The following is a 15,077-nucleotide window of genomic DNA, read 5'->3' as shown; positions in this document are numbered from 1 at the left end:
TAGAAGGGAAACTAAAAATACAGATGAGAAATATAGGAGCACATGGGATTCAGTATTGATTTTTTATTTTCTTATTTTTGAGACAGAGTCTTGCTCTGTTGCCAGGCTGGAGTGCAATGGCTCAATCTCGGCTCACTGCAACCTCCGTCTCTGGGATTCAAGCGCTTCCCCTGCCTCAGTCTCCCGAGTAGCTGGGACTACAGGCCTGCACCACCACGCCCGGCTAATTGATTTGTATTTTAGTAAAGATGGGGTTTTGCCATGTTGGCCAGGATGGTCTCACTCTCCTGACCTCATCATCCACCCACCTCGGCCTCCCAAAGTGCTGGGATTACAGGCGTGAGCCACCGCGCCTGGCCTCAGTATTGACTTTTTTTTTCATGTACAAATTCACATTTTACTCTCTCAAGTATTTTCCCCATGATTGATACTCACATGTATTTTCCCTGAAGTACTTACTGTTCTCTGCATTGAAATAACAAGGTAACTACCCCCTGGAGACCTCTCTAAATGTCCTAGAGGAGGTAAAGGGTACAATTAGAGTAATAGACCATCTATTGCCACTGACTAAGGGTGAAGTCAAAATTAGCACTCATCTATATCTGCTCCATCCAGTTTGTTTCCAAACCTTCAGAGATTTTTTCTTTTATTTATTTTTATTTATTTATATAGGTTATTATACTTTAAGTTCTAGAGTACATGTGCACAATGTGCAGGTTTGTTACATATGTATACATGTGCCATGTTGGTGTGCTGCACCCATTAACTCGTCATTTACATTAAGTATATCTCCTAATGCTATCCCTCCCCCCTCCTCCTACCCCATGACAGACCCAAGTGTGTGGTGTTCCCCAACCTCTGTCCAAGTGGTCTCATTGTTCAATTCCCACCTATGAGTGAGAACATGCAGTGTTTGGTTTTCTGTCCTTGCGATAGTTTGCTCAGAATGATGGTTTCCAGCTTCATCCATGTCCCTACAAAGGACATGAACTCATCCTTTTTGTGACTGCATAGTATTCCATGGTGTATATGTGCCATATTTTCTTAATCCAGTCTATCATTGATGGACATTTGGGTTGGTTCCAAGTCTTTGCTGTTGTGAATAGTGCCGCAATAAACATACATGTGCATGTGTCTTTATACCAGCATGATTTATAATCCTTCGGGTATATACCCAGTCATGGGATGGCTGGGTCAAATGGTATTTCTAGTTCTAGATCCTTGAGGAATTGTCACACTGTCTTCCACAATGGCTGAACTAGTTTACAGTCCCACCAACAGTGTAAAAGTGTTCCTATTTCTCCATATCCTCTCCAGCACCTGTTGTTTCCCGATATTTTAATGATTGCCATTCTAACTGGTGTGAGATGGTATCTCATTGTGGTTTTGATTTGCATTTCTCTGATGGCCAGTGATGATGAGCATCTTTTCATGTGTCTGTTGGCTGCATAAATGCGCATAGACCTAATTTCTACCAAAATATTTTGAATGTAAAATTCTTGAAAGGTGGAAGAATCTAAAGGATTTCCAAGCTTTTCTTTGGCATTAAATTAAAAGTTAATTATAAGGGATTTGAATGAATGAGAAGGTGTTGTTTTCTGTCCTAGCTAGGCAGGCATGATCCATTGAAAACATTCAAATTACAACTCATGCTGAAGTGTGCCATCCCTGATGTTTGGTTCTGATTTAATTGTTGTTGTTCACTGTATTTCACTGGTTCACAACATCAAGGGAACCACCAGGGGTGGGGTGGGTAAATACCACTGCAATAGAACTGACTTAACCTAGGGGAAAGCCTCCTTGACACTGGAGATGGGGACAGGAGCTGGGTCTGCAACCTATTCTGCAGCTAATTGATCTGTGAAGGGATTTGACCCTCACTCAAGTGAACAGGAAGCAGGAACACACACACACACACATACACACACACACACACACACACACATATACCCCTTGTCTGTAGAACCCTTATTCATACTTTCAGGGATTCTGACATGGACATGACAAAAAGATAGTAAGAAAAACAAATGGCAGCTTGAGCTAGAGTAAAAAGGGATTGCTATGGTTTGAATGCATGTGTTCCTCCAAAATTCATATGTTGGAACTTAAATCCCACAGTGATGGTACTAAGAGGTGGGACTTCTGGGAGGTGATTAGGCCATGAGAACTCACCCTGATGGACAGGATTAATGCCCTTATAATAGAGGCTTCAGAGAGCTGCCTGGCCCTTTTGCCCTTCCATCTCTTTCTGCATGTGAGGACGCAGGAAGAAGGCATCATCTCGAAGCAGAGACCAAGCCTTCAACGGGACTAAATCTGCCAGCGCCTTGATCTAGGGCTTACTAGGCTCCAGATCTGAGAGAAATAAACACCTCTTTTTAAAAATAAATTAATCAGCCTCAGGTATTTTATTATAGCAGCACAAATGAACTAAGACAAGGATTCTTTGCCCTAGAGAGATTTGTACATGTTTCCAGGCTGCGGAAGAGAATCCCTGGAGATAATATTGAAGACGTGGGAGAGCCAGTAAGTGATTGAGCAAGATCCTTCAGGAGGAGATGCTGAAAGAAATGATGGCATGGTATTCAGTACTAAGAAGAAATGAGTTATCACAAAGACATGGAAACACATGGAGAGACCCTAAATGCCTATTAGTGAGTTAAAGGAGCCAATCGAAAAAAGCTACATACAGTATGACTCCAACTATGTGACATTCTGGAGAAGGCAAAATTATGGAGACAGTAAAAAGATCAGTGGTAGCTAGGGGTTGGGGGAGGTAGAGATGAACAGGGAGAACACAGGGGTTTTTAGGGCCGTGGAACTACTCTGTGAGATACTATATTGGTGAATACATGTTACACATTTGTTCAAACCCATAGAATGTACAACACTAAGAATGAACCATCATGTAAACTATGGACTTTGGGTGATAATGATGTGTCAATGTAGGTTCACCAATTGTAGCAAATATACCACTTTGGTGGGGATGTTGACAATGGAGGAGGCTGTGTATGTGTAGGGGCACGAGGTATAAGGGAAATCTCTGTACCCTGTGCTCAATTTTGCTGTGAACCTAAAACTGTTCTACAAAATAAGTCCATTTTTCAAAAAAAAAGCCTGAGGGAGCAACTGGCTTAGTTTAAAAGAGTGGAGAATAAAACACAGACACAACCATAGGAAACTAAAATTGCAGTGGCAGAATGACAATGCATTTGGTTTAAAGAGCGTAACTGAAGTTGCAAGAAATGGAACCCCAGACGGTGAGCAAACCTGAGAAGATGCCCTAAAATGCAGAGAAAAGGGCGGGGCAAGGTGGCTCATGTCTGTAATCCCAGCAGTTTGGGAGGCCAAGGTGGGCGTATCACGAGTTCAGGAGATCGAGACCATCCTGGCCAACAGGGTGAAACCCCATCTCTACAAAAATAAAAAAATTAGCTAGGCGTGGTGGTGCGTGCCTGTAATCCCAGCTACTCGGGAGGCTGAGGCTGAAGAATCGCTTGAACCAGAGACGCAGAGGTTGCAGTGAGCTGAGATCACACCACTGCACTCCGGCCTGGTGACAGAGTGAGACTCTGTCTCAAAAAAAAAAAAAAAAAAAAAAAAAAAAAAGGCAGAGAAAAGGTGTAAATGGAGGAAACAATTTGCGAGGAGATTATAGATGCAGAGTGGAGAGAATCATGACTATCCACCCATCTGGGGATAACTATCTGTCATATGGAGCGTAAACGGCATTTCTGGAAAAAGTCTACAACAAAAGGAACAGAAGCAATATTGAAAAGCATACCAAAAACTTTCCTAAAGTGGCTGAGTGAGAAATATTCTTTTATAATTATTTTAATAGCCTCTGTTCCTGAGCTTGTGTCTCAACTTTAAAGGTGAGAGTAATACAATTTAGCATAAACTTTTTGACCATGCAAACCTCATATGCATAATTTGTTCAAATTTAAATTTAAATTTGCACTTCTCTTATCATGAAAGTTCTTTGTTTTCTTTCTTTCCTTCCTTCCTTCCTTTTCTTTCTTTCTTTCTTCTTTCTTTTCTTTTTTTTTTTTTTATTTGGAGACAGAGTCTTGTTCTGTCACCCACACTGGAGTGCAGTGGTGCAATCTCGGCTCACTGCACCACCACCTCCCAGGTTCAAGCGATTCTCCCGCCTCAGCCTCCCGAGTAGCTGGGATTACAGGCACGCACCACCATGCCTAGCTAATTTTTTTATTTTTGTAGAGATGGGGTTTCACCATGTTGGCCAGGCTGGTCTCTAACTCCGACCTCAGGTGATCCGCCCACCTCCGCCTCCCAGAATGCTGGGATTACAGGCGTGAGCTACCGTGCCCGGCCTGTTTCTTTTCATATATTTTAAAAGAATTAATATTTAATTTTCTGTGACCTGCTTTTGTCCTTACCCTGTTTTCTAACGTACTGTTAAGGTCTTCTTGTTTTGTTGAATCTTGTTTTTTGTGGCGGAGGAGCAGAGGGCGGGGGGTTATGCCCAGTTTCATAAATAATTTGACGTTGATGCTGTCACCCTCCTTCTCTGAAGGAAAAGCCTCTTACTAATCTTATTTGTCGAGACAGCCGGAAGGAGAAACGTCCGGCTGTCTCGGCAAATGAGGTTGCAAATGGCTCAAGGGTTGGTAGGAAATGGGGCACGTATGACGTCGGTGTGACTTGAACACGCAACCTTCTGATCTGGAGTCAGACGTGCTCCCATTGGGCCACCACGTCGCAGTAGCAGATGCCCTTTTGATCCTTTAAGGCTCTTTGGTCCTGCACATCCCTGTCACTTCCTTCTGTAGATCTTTTACTTTTCGTGTGAATTTCAGGTGACACCGAAAAGCAGTGCAGACACCAGGCGGAGGGCAGAATTGTGCAGGATTTCGGAGGCACCCAGCAGCCGAGAGGTCACCAGGCGCCAGGGTGAGGGCACTCGCTCTCCATCTGCTGTGAGATGTGCATCACCGCCTCCACCATCCGCCGGACATGCGCTGTGGCCGCCGCGGGAAGGTCGAGCTTCAGGAGGGCTTGTCCGGGACCCAGAGGCCGACGGGGTGGGGCGGCCCGTCTCTCTGCGATGGTCCCGGAGCGGCCCAGGTGGCTGTCTCCAAGGACCACAAATCCCGGGGAGAGCGGGGGCCCGGTGGGGGGCTTATCCCCGTCCCAGTGAGGATGCTCGCCCCCCAGGAGTTCCTGTGCCCACTGAAATGATTAAAGGCGGAAAGGGTGTCTCTGCAGTCACACTTAGGAAATGACTTTGTAACTTAGTATAAAAACAGAACACTCTGTCCTGGCCCGCGCCCCTCCCCAAGTAATAAAACTAAAACTTATTTTTGAAAAGGTGGACGTCATAGAAATGTGTAATAAAATTTAAAACAAATAATCTCATTACCCACTGTAAGCATTTTGATGTATTTCTTTCCAGATTTCCTTCCCTTCAGGTGTGCATAAATGTCCACCTATGTATGTTAAAGTTCATTATTGTAAAGTATCTCGCAGTTACAGAAAACGGTCTAAAATAAAAATATAGCTTCACAGATTATCATAACGTGAACACACTTGTGACCACTGGCTGGGTCAAGAACCAGAACTTGCCAGCCATCCGCAGAGCCAGCAGGTACCAAACATAACTCCTTTCCTCCTGGCACAGCAATTGCCCTCCTGACTCACCGTAACTGCTTCTTTGCTTTCCTTTGTAGTTTTATCACCCACACGTGCATCCATCAACATTATAATTTGGCTGATGTCTGTGTCACTTTCAATCTTCTGGTGATTCCAGCTACATCTCCTTTTTTTCTCAAGCCCTTTCCTGCCCTCCCCAAGTGAAATTATGTGCCCCCCATAGCACCTATCAGGAGGTGAAGGTCGTGTATCTCAATACTGATGGTGGGACCTTGATCACTCCGTTAATGTGGCGTCTGCTGAGTTTCTCTGCTGTAAAGCCATGATTTTCTCATTTGTAAATATGATATGTCTCGGGGCCAGGAGGGGTGGCTCATGCCTGTAATCCCAGCACTTTAGGAGATCGAGGTGGGTGGATCACTTGAGCACAGGCGTTTGAGAGCAGCCTGGGCAACTAGTCAACACGACAAAACCCTGTCTCTACAAAACATACCAACCTCCCCTCAAGACAAACAAACAAACCACCTCCCAAATTAGCCCGGCGTGGTAGCATGTGCCTGTAGTCCAAGCTACTTGGGGGGCTGAGGCGGGAGAATCGCTTGAGCCTCGGAGGTATATATATAATCTTGAGGTCAATGCTGTCAGATTATGCAAATATTTTGTTTCTCCTCAAACTGGCATGCACTAATGTTAGCATCCATATTGACTGCAACAGTTACTACTGTGCAACAGTTTTTTTATTTTATATTTCCCCTTTTCTTTCTACATTTGTAATTGTAATTCTAAAAGAAAGCTATTCTTTCTCACTTACATATTATATATTTAGTTATTTATTTGCATCAATACAGACTCATGGATAGTTTTTAATTTGTAGAATCTTTCTTTTCTTTTCTTTCTTTTTCTTTTTTTTTTTCTCAAGACAGGGTCTTGCTCTGTCATTCAGGCTGGAATGCAGTGCTGCAATCACAGCTCACTGAAGCCTTGATGACCTCCTAGGCTCAAGTGATCCTCCCACCTCAGCCTCCTGAGTAGCTGGAACCACAGGTGTGCGCCACCATGCCTGGCTAATTTTTTTTTTTTTCTTGGTAGAGATGAGTTCTCTTGGTGCATGGGTGGGTTCAGTGGTAGAGATGAGTTCTATCTATGTTGCCCAGGCTGGTCTTGAACTCCTGGACTGAAGTGATCCTCCCACCTCAGCCTCCCAAAGTGCTGGGATTACATGCATGAGCCACCATGCCCAGCCTTGAATAGTTCATTGTATGGAAATATCACATTTCGTTTATACATTCACAGTTGATGGGCATTTGGGTTGTTTCCATTTTTTGGCTATTAGGAATTAAGCTGCTGTGAACACTCATTTCCATGTTATTGTGTAAACATGTGTTTTCCTTTCTTTCGGATATATAACTAGAGTGAAATTGCTGAATCATATGGTAACATTTTGGGATTATACACTGAACTTTTGGAGGAACTGTTAGACTGCTTTTCAAAGTGGCTGCACCATTTTAGATTCTCACCAACGACATAAAGGTTGCAATTTCTTCACATCCTAACCAACACTTATGATTGTCCATCTTTTAAATTACAGTCATTCTAGAGGGTATGATGTGGTGTATCATTGTGGTTTTGATTTGTAGTTCCCTAATGACTAATGACTTTGAACATCTTTTCATGTGCTTATTGGCCATTTGTGTATCTTCTTTGGAGAATACCTGTTCAAATCCATTGCTCACTTAAAAAACCGGATTGTCTTTTTATTGTGGAATTGCAAGAGTTCTTTATATATTCTAGATACAAGTCCCTTATCAGATAGCTGGCTTACAAGTGTTTTTTAAATCCATTTGCAGGGTGTCTTTGCACATTTTTAATGATATCTGTTGAAGCATAAAAACTTTAAATTTTGATGAAGTCCAATTTATCTATTCTTTTGTCATTTGTGCTTTTGGTGTCATATCTAAGAAACCATTGCCTAATCCAAGGTCATGAAGATTTACTCTAATATTTCTTCTAAGAGTTTTGTAGTTTTAGCTCTTACATTTAGGCCTCTAGTTTCATTCTCATGTGTGGTATGAGGTAGGGTCTAACTTCATTCTTTTGCATATGAATTTTCAGTTATCTTAGCACCATTTATTGAAAAGTCTATTGTTTCTTCATTGAATTGTCTTCTCACCCTTGTCATAAACCTATTTGCTTATTATGTACTTCTTTTTTATTGTGATAAAATACACATAATGTAAAATTTACCATTTTAATAATTTTTTTTCTTTTTCTGAGACAGAATCTTACTCTGTTGCCCAGGCTGGAGTGCAGTGGTGCGATCTCAGTTGACTGCAACCTCTGCCTCCCGGGTTCAAGAGATTTTCCTACCTCAGCCTTCTGAGTAGCTGGGACTACACACACGCACCACCACACCCGGCTAATTTTTCATATTTTTACTAGAGACGGGGTTTTACCATGTTGGCCAGGCTGGTCTCGAACTCCTGACCTCAAGTGATCCACCTGCCTCAGCCTCCCAAAGTGCTGGGATTACAGGTGTGAGCCACCATGCCCGGCCCTTAATAATTTTTAAGTGTAAAGTTTTGTGGCATTAAGTATATTTCCATGGTTGTGCAACCATCAACATCATCCATCTCCAGAATTTTTTAATCTTCCTCAGCCAAAACTCTACCATTAAAAATAACATCTCATTCCTCCCTACTTACAGTCTCTGGAAACAACCATTATACTTCCTGCCTATGAACTTCAGTAGCCTAGAAACCTCTTATAAGTGGAATCATTCAATATTTGCCCTTTTGTGACTGGCTTATTTTACTTAGCATGATGTCTTCAAGGTTAATCCATGTTGTAGCACATGTCAGAATTTCCTTCCTTTTTAAAGCTGAATGAGATTTCATTGTATGTATATAACACATTTTGTTTATTCATTTATCCATTGATGGACACTTGGATTGCTTCCACCTTTTGGCTGTTATGATAATGCTGCTATAAACACTGGTGTACAAATATCTGTTCAAATCCCTGCTTTCAGTTCTATTGATTATATACCCAGAAGTGGAATTGCTATTTCATGTCATAGTTCTAGGTTAAATTTTTTTGAGGAATCACCATATTATTTAAAAGAGCAACTATGCCAGTTAGCACCTTACTTCTGCAAGAATGGCCATAATTAAAAAGTCAAAAACAACAGATGTAGGCCTAAATGTAGTGAAAAGAGAACGCTTATACGTTGCCAGTGGGAATGTAAATTAGTACAACCTCTATGGAAAACAGTATGGAGATTTTTTAAAGAACTAAAAGTAGATCTACCATTTGATCCTGCAATCCCACTACTGGGTATCTGCCCAAAGGAAAAGAAGTCATTATATCAAAAAGACACCTACACGTGTATGTTTATTGCAGCACAATTCACAATTGCAAAGATAGGGAACCAACCTAAGTGCCCATCGGCCAGTGAGTAGATAAAGAATACGTGGTATATATACACCATGGAATACAACTCAGCCATAAAAAAGAACAAAATTTTCTGTTTTCTTTTAAAATAGTAGTCACTCTAATGAGTATAAAGTGGTTTCTCATTGTGGTTTTGATTTGAATTTCCCTAATGACTAATAATGTTGAGGATCTTTTCATGTGCTCATTGGCCATTTATTTGTGTAACTCCTTTGAAAAATGTTTATTCGTGTCCATTGAATAATTAATTTATAACTTATTATTTCTTTAATTAATGTAATTAAATTAGTTTTGAACTGACATTAATTTATAATCGACAAGTAAAAGTTATATATGTTTATGGTATACAACATGATATTTTGATATAAGTATACACTGTGGAATGACTAAATCAAGCTAATTAACATATGCATCATCTACCTTTTTTTTTTGTTTTTTGAGATGGAGTTTCGCTCTTGTTGCCCAGGCTGGAGTGCAATGGAGCCATCTCGGCTCACTGCAACCTCTGCCTCCTGGGTTCAAGTGATTCTCCTGTCTCAGCCTCCCAAGTAGCTGGGATTACAGGTGCATGCCACCACTCCCGGCTAATTTTTGTATTTTTATTAGAAGACATAAATGTCTTCTTTTGAGAAGTGTCTGTTCATGTCCTTTGCCCACTTTTTGATGGGATTGTTTGATTTTTTCTTGTAAATTTGTTTAAGTTCTTTGTAGATTTTGGATATTAGCCCTTTGTCAGATGGGTAGATTGCAAAAATTTTCTCCCATTCTGTAGGTTGCCTGTTCACTCTGATGGTAGTTTCTTTTGCTGTGCAGAATCTCTTTAGTTTAATTAGATCCCATTTGTCAATTTTGGCTTTTGTTGCCATCACTTTTGGTGTTTCAGACATGAAGTCCTTGCCCATGCCTATGTCCTGAATGGTATTGCCTCGGTTTTCTTCTAGGGTTTTCATGGTTTTAGGTCTAACATTTAAGTCTTTAATCCATCTTGAATTAATTTTTGTATAAGGTGTAAGGAAGGGATCCAGTTTCAGCTTTCTACATATGGCCAGCCAGTTTTCCCAGCATCATTTATTAAATATGGAATCTTTTCCCCATTTCTTGTTTTTGTCAGGTTTGTCAAAGATCAGATGGTTGTAGATGTGTGATATTATTTCTGAGGGCTCTGTTCTGTTCCATTAGCCTATATCTTTGTTTTGGTACCAGTACCATGCTGTTTTGGTTATTGTAGTAACCAAATTGTAGTACAGTGAAGTCAGGAAGCGTGATGCCTCCAGGTTTGTTCTTTTGGCTTAGGATTGTCTTGGCAATGCGGGCCCTTTTTTAGTTCCATATGAACTTTAAAGTAGTTTTTTCCAATTCTGTGAAGAAAGTCATTGGTAGTTTGATGGGGATGGCATTGAATCTGTAAATTACCTTGGGCAATATGGCCATTTTCATGATATTGATTCTTCCTATCCATGAGCATGGAATGTTCTTCCATTTGTTTATGTCCTCTTTTATTTCATTGAGCAGTGGTTTGTAGTTCTCCTTGAAGAGGTCCTTCACATACCTTGTAAGTTGGATTCCTAGGTATTTTATTCTCTTTGAAGCAATTGCGAATGGGAGTTCACTCATGATTTGGCTCTCTGTTTGTCTGCTATTGGTGTATAAGAATGATTGTGATTTTTGCACATTGATTTTGTATCCTGAGACTGCTGAAGTTGCTTATCAGTTTAAGGAGATTTTGGGCTGAGACGATGGGGTTTTCTAGATATACAATCATGTCATCTGCAAACAGGGACAATTTGACTTCCTCTTTTCCTAATTGAATACCCTTTATTTCTTTCTCCTGCCTGATTGCCCCGGCCAGAACTTCCAACACTACGTTGAATAGGAGTGGTGAGAGAGGGCATCCCTGTCTTGTGCCAGTTTTCAAAGGGAATGCTTCCAGTTTTTGCCCATTCAGTATGATATTGGCTGTGGGTTTGTCATAAATAGCTCTCATTATTTTGAGATACGTCCCATCAATACCTAATTTATTAAGTTTTTAGCATGAAGGACTGTTGAATTTTGTCAAAGTCTTTTTCTGCATCTATTGAGATAATCATGTGGTTTTTGTCTTTGGTTCTGTTTATATGCTGGATTACGTTTATTGATTTGCGTATGTTGAACCAGCCTTGCATCTCAGGGATGAAGCCCACTTGATCATGGTGGATAAGCTTTTTGATGTGCTGCTGGATTCGGTTTGCCAGAATTTTATTGAGGATATTTGCATCGATGTTCATCAGGGATATTGGTCTAAAATTCTCTTTTTTTGTTGTGTCTCTGGCAGGCTTTGGTATCAGGATGATGCTGGCCTCCTAAAATGAGTTAAAGAGGATTCCCTCTTTTTCTATTGATTGGAATAGTTTCAGAAGGAATGGTACCAGCTCCTCCTTGTACCTCGGGTAGAATTTGACTGTGAATCTGTCTGGTCCTGGACTTTTTTTGGTTGGTAGGCTATTAATTATTGCCTCAATTTCAGAGCCTGTTACTGGTCTATTCAGGGATTCAACTTCTTCCTGGTTTAGTCTTGGAAGGGTGTATATGTCCAGGAATTTATCCATTTCTTCTAGATTTTCTAGTTTATTTGTGTAGAGGTGTTTATAGTATTCTCTGATGGTAGTTTGTATTTTTGTGGGATCGGTGGTGATAGCCCCTTTATCTTTTTTTATTGCGCCTATTTGATTCCTCTCTCTTTTCTTCTTTATTAGTCTTGCTAGCAGTCAATGAATTTTGTTGATCTTTTCAAAAAACCAGCTCCTGGATTCATAGATTTTTTGAAGGGTTTTTTGTGTCTCTATCTCCTTCAGTTCTGCTCTGATCTTAGTTATTTCTTGCCTTCTGCTAGCTTTTGAATGTGTTTGCTCTTGCTTCTCTAGTTCTTTTAATTGTGATGTTAGGGTGTCAATTTTAGATCTTTCCTGCTTTCTCTTGTGGGCATTTAGTGCTATAAATTTCCGTCTACACACTGCTTTAAATGTGTCCCAGAGATTCTGGTATGTTGTGTCTTTGCTCCCATTGGTTTGACTTTTAACAATTCTCACTTGAGCACCCACTTGAATATGCTTTTGTCTGGCCATAAAAATCCCACATGGGCACCCTCAGTTCACTAAATACTGCTGTAAATTCATATGACAGGGTCTCCAGTAAATGAGCAAGTTCCTTTTCTCGGCATCTTGGCTGACCCACAGCACGAAAAGGCACACCTATCTTGTGATGTGCCTCAAGAGCTTATGAAGGAAGTTCTGCTGCAGCTGGTCACTGCCTTATTCTCTGAACTTTCTCATAATGTCTACCTTTTCAATGTCAAGGTCACTTGCATTAGCCTATATTAAAAAGTTGCATTTTATCATGAATATAAAAAGATCAGTCCAAACCAATTACAGACAGAATATAGGCACAAAGGAATTCTTATCATACAGGAAAAATCGCTCATATTTTTCTTTTTCTTTTTTTCTTTTTTTGTTTTTTTTGAGACTGAGACTCGCTCTGTTGCCTAGGCTGGAGAGCAGTGGCGTGATCTCAGCTCACTGCAACCTCCACCTCCTGAGTCCAAGTGATTCTCCTGCCTCAGCCTCCTGAGTAGCTGGGATTGCAGGCATGCGCCACCATGCCCAGCTAATTTTTGTATTTTTAGTAGAGACAGGGTTTCACCTTGTTGGCCAGGCTGGTCTCAAACTCCTAACCTCGTGATCCGCCCACCTCAGCCTCCCAAAATGCTGGGATTACAGGTCTGAGCCACTGTGCCTGGCCATTTTTTTTTCTTTTCCTTTTTTTTTTTTTTTTTTCTGAGACGGAGTCTGGCTCTGTTGCTCAGGTTGGAGTGCAGTGGCACAATCTCAGCTCACTGCAAGCTCCACCTCCCAGGTTCACGCCATTCTTCTGCCTCAGCCTCCCGAGTAGCTGGGACTACAGGCGCCCGCCACCACACCCGGCTAACTTTTTTGTATTTTTAGTAGAGACAGGGTTTCACTGTGTTAGACAGGATGGTCTCAATCTCCTGACCTCATGATCCACCCACCTCGGCCTCCCAAAGTGCTGGGATTATGGGCATGAGCCACTGCACCAGGCCACGTCTGGCCATTTTTCATATTTCACAAGCTGTAAAAAAGTTATAATTGTCCTTTAAAAATACATGTGTGAGGCATGTGCCTGTAATCCCAGCTACTCGAGAGGCTGAGGCAGGAGAATGGCTTGAAGCACAGAGTTGGAGGTTGTGGTGAGCCAAGATCACACCAGTGCACTCCAGGCTGGTGACAGAGCGAAACTCTATCTCCATTAAAAAAAAAAAAAAAACAAAAACCCACCACCACCACCACCAACAACAACAAACATGTGTAATCAATCTAGGTGCAAGAAAAAAACAAAAAATGTGAAGCTGAGGTCTTTCAAGCCAGTAATATGACATTGCTTATTTAATTTCAAAAAACATGTTATGGCTAATGAATACATGAACATGTAATTCATTCAGATTAAAATATTTACAGTACAATATTTATGTTTACAACTCGAAGTAACACATTTTATGCAGCAATGTCTGTCAAATTCAGAAGTTTGATTTATACCCAGGGTATAATACACCAACACTGCATGCTAACAATCATGTAAACTAACTTATTTTATTGAATAATTAAATGAACATGCCTGACAAAAACATAACTCTGTCAAATTCAAATGAAGTCTTATCTAAGTACTTTCACATTTTAGGAGTACAGTGTATCTCTATGTATGTCACTGAAAGCCAGAATTATAATTAAGGCTTATTTTTGCAGGTAGCTAACAAGAAATTTCTTTTCCACGAATGATTTTGCCAAGGCTAATTTGGTCAAAAGGTTTCTGCCCTCGGCTCCCCTGTTGCCACTATAGCTGGGTAATGGTTATACTGATCCTCTTTGCATGAGAGTTCCTGATGTGTTTGTTAAACCCAGATTGCTGAAGCACTGGTCAGGTGACTATATTTTTTGAGAACCACTGCTTTGAAGCACCTAAATTACATTTTCTGAAATGTTCCCTTCAGGCAAAATGGACTAGTAAAATTTTTGTTGGGTAACTGAGACACAAAATAATGGCCTTAAAACCTTTGATCCTAATGCTTTGACTTTCTCTCTAATGTGGCTTCTACCACTTGTACCTAGAACAATTAACCATATCCTCAACATCAAATTATATTTATAAGGCATATTCAATATGTTGACAGATTTAAGCTTATAGGATGACCAAAATTGAATACAGATAGGAAGCACCATAAGTGTAACAAAACCACTTCAAAAATATACCTTGTCATAGCCCTAGCGGTTTAACTAAAATCTTAAATGACAATGAATTTAAGCTCAATTTGGGGGTTAAAAAAGAACAGATAAAATTCAGGAATTTTTTTTTTAGAAGTATGGAGTATTAGGCTGCTCATCTGAAATTATTCACATCATTCTGAAGCCTGTCACTGTACAGCCCTGAGAGCTAATTTGTAAAAGGTTGTTAAAAAAACAAACATGAAAACAAGATAATACCTAAAATACTTGCTGGCTGCCCTTTGTGGAAGGTGTTTGCCGCCGCATGCACTGCAGAATCCTCCAGCTGTGGTTACTGAGCCTGGCTCTGATTGTTTTGAGGTGGCCATGGTGAGAACCGCTCATAGGCAGATAGTTTGCCATCTTTGATCTGAAAGTTGAGTTCCCTATTTTGTTGAGAACCTCACATAATAAATTATCCTTTTTGACCTCCATATTGTATAATTCAGTACACTCCACTGATGGCTTTCATTGGAATATATATTACATAAAGAATAGATCAATATTTCTGTTCCTGGCCATATATTCCTGTGTATAATATAAAAGATTGGTTTTGATATAGACAGTCTTCTTGAAATTCTGCTTTGTCAAGGATATTAATAATATAGTTTTTTAAATTAAAAGACTATTTTCCCCATCTTCTTTTTGCTTGACTCAATTCTGATCATTCCACAAGCACAGCTTCATTCCATTAACATTGAT

Source organism: Pongo abelii, chromosome 19 (assembly GCF_028885655.2).
Source record: "Pongo abelii isolate AG06213 chromosome 19, NHGRI_mPonAbe1-v2.0_pri, whole genome shotgun sequence".
Lineage (NCBI taxonomy): Eukaryota > Metazoa > Chordata > Mammalia > Primates > Hominidae > Pongo > Pongo abelii.
Note: the sequence above shows the minus strand (reverse complement) of the source record.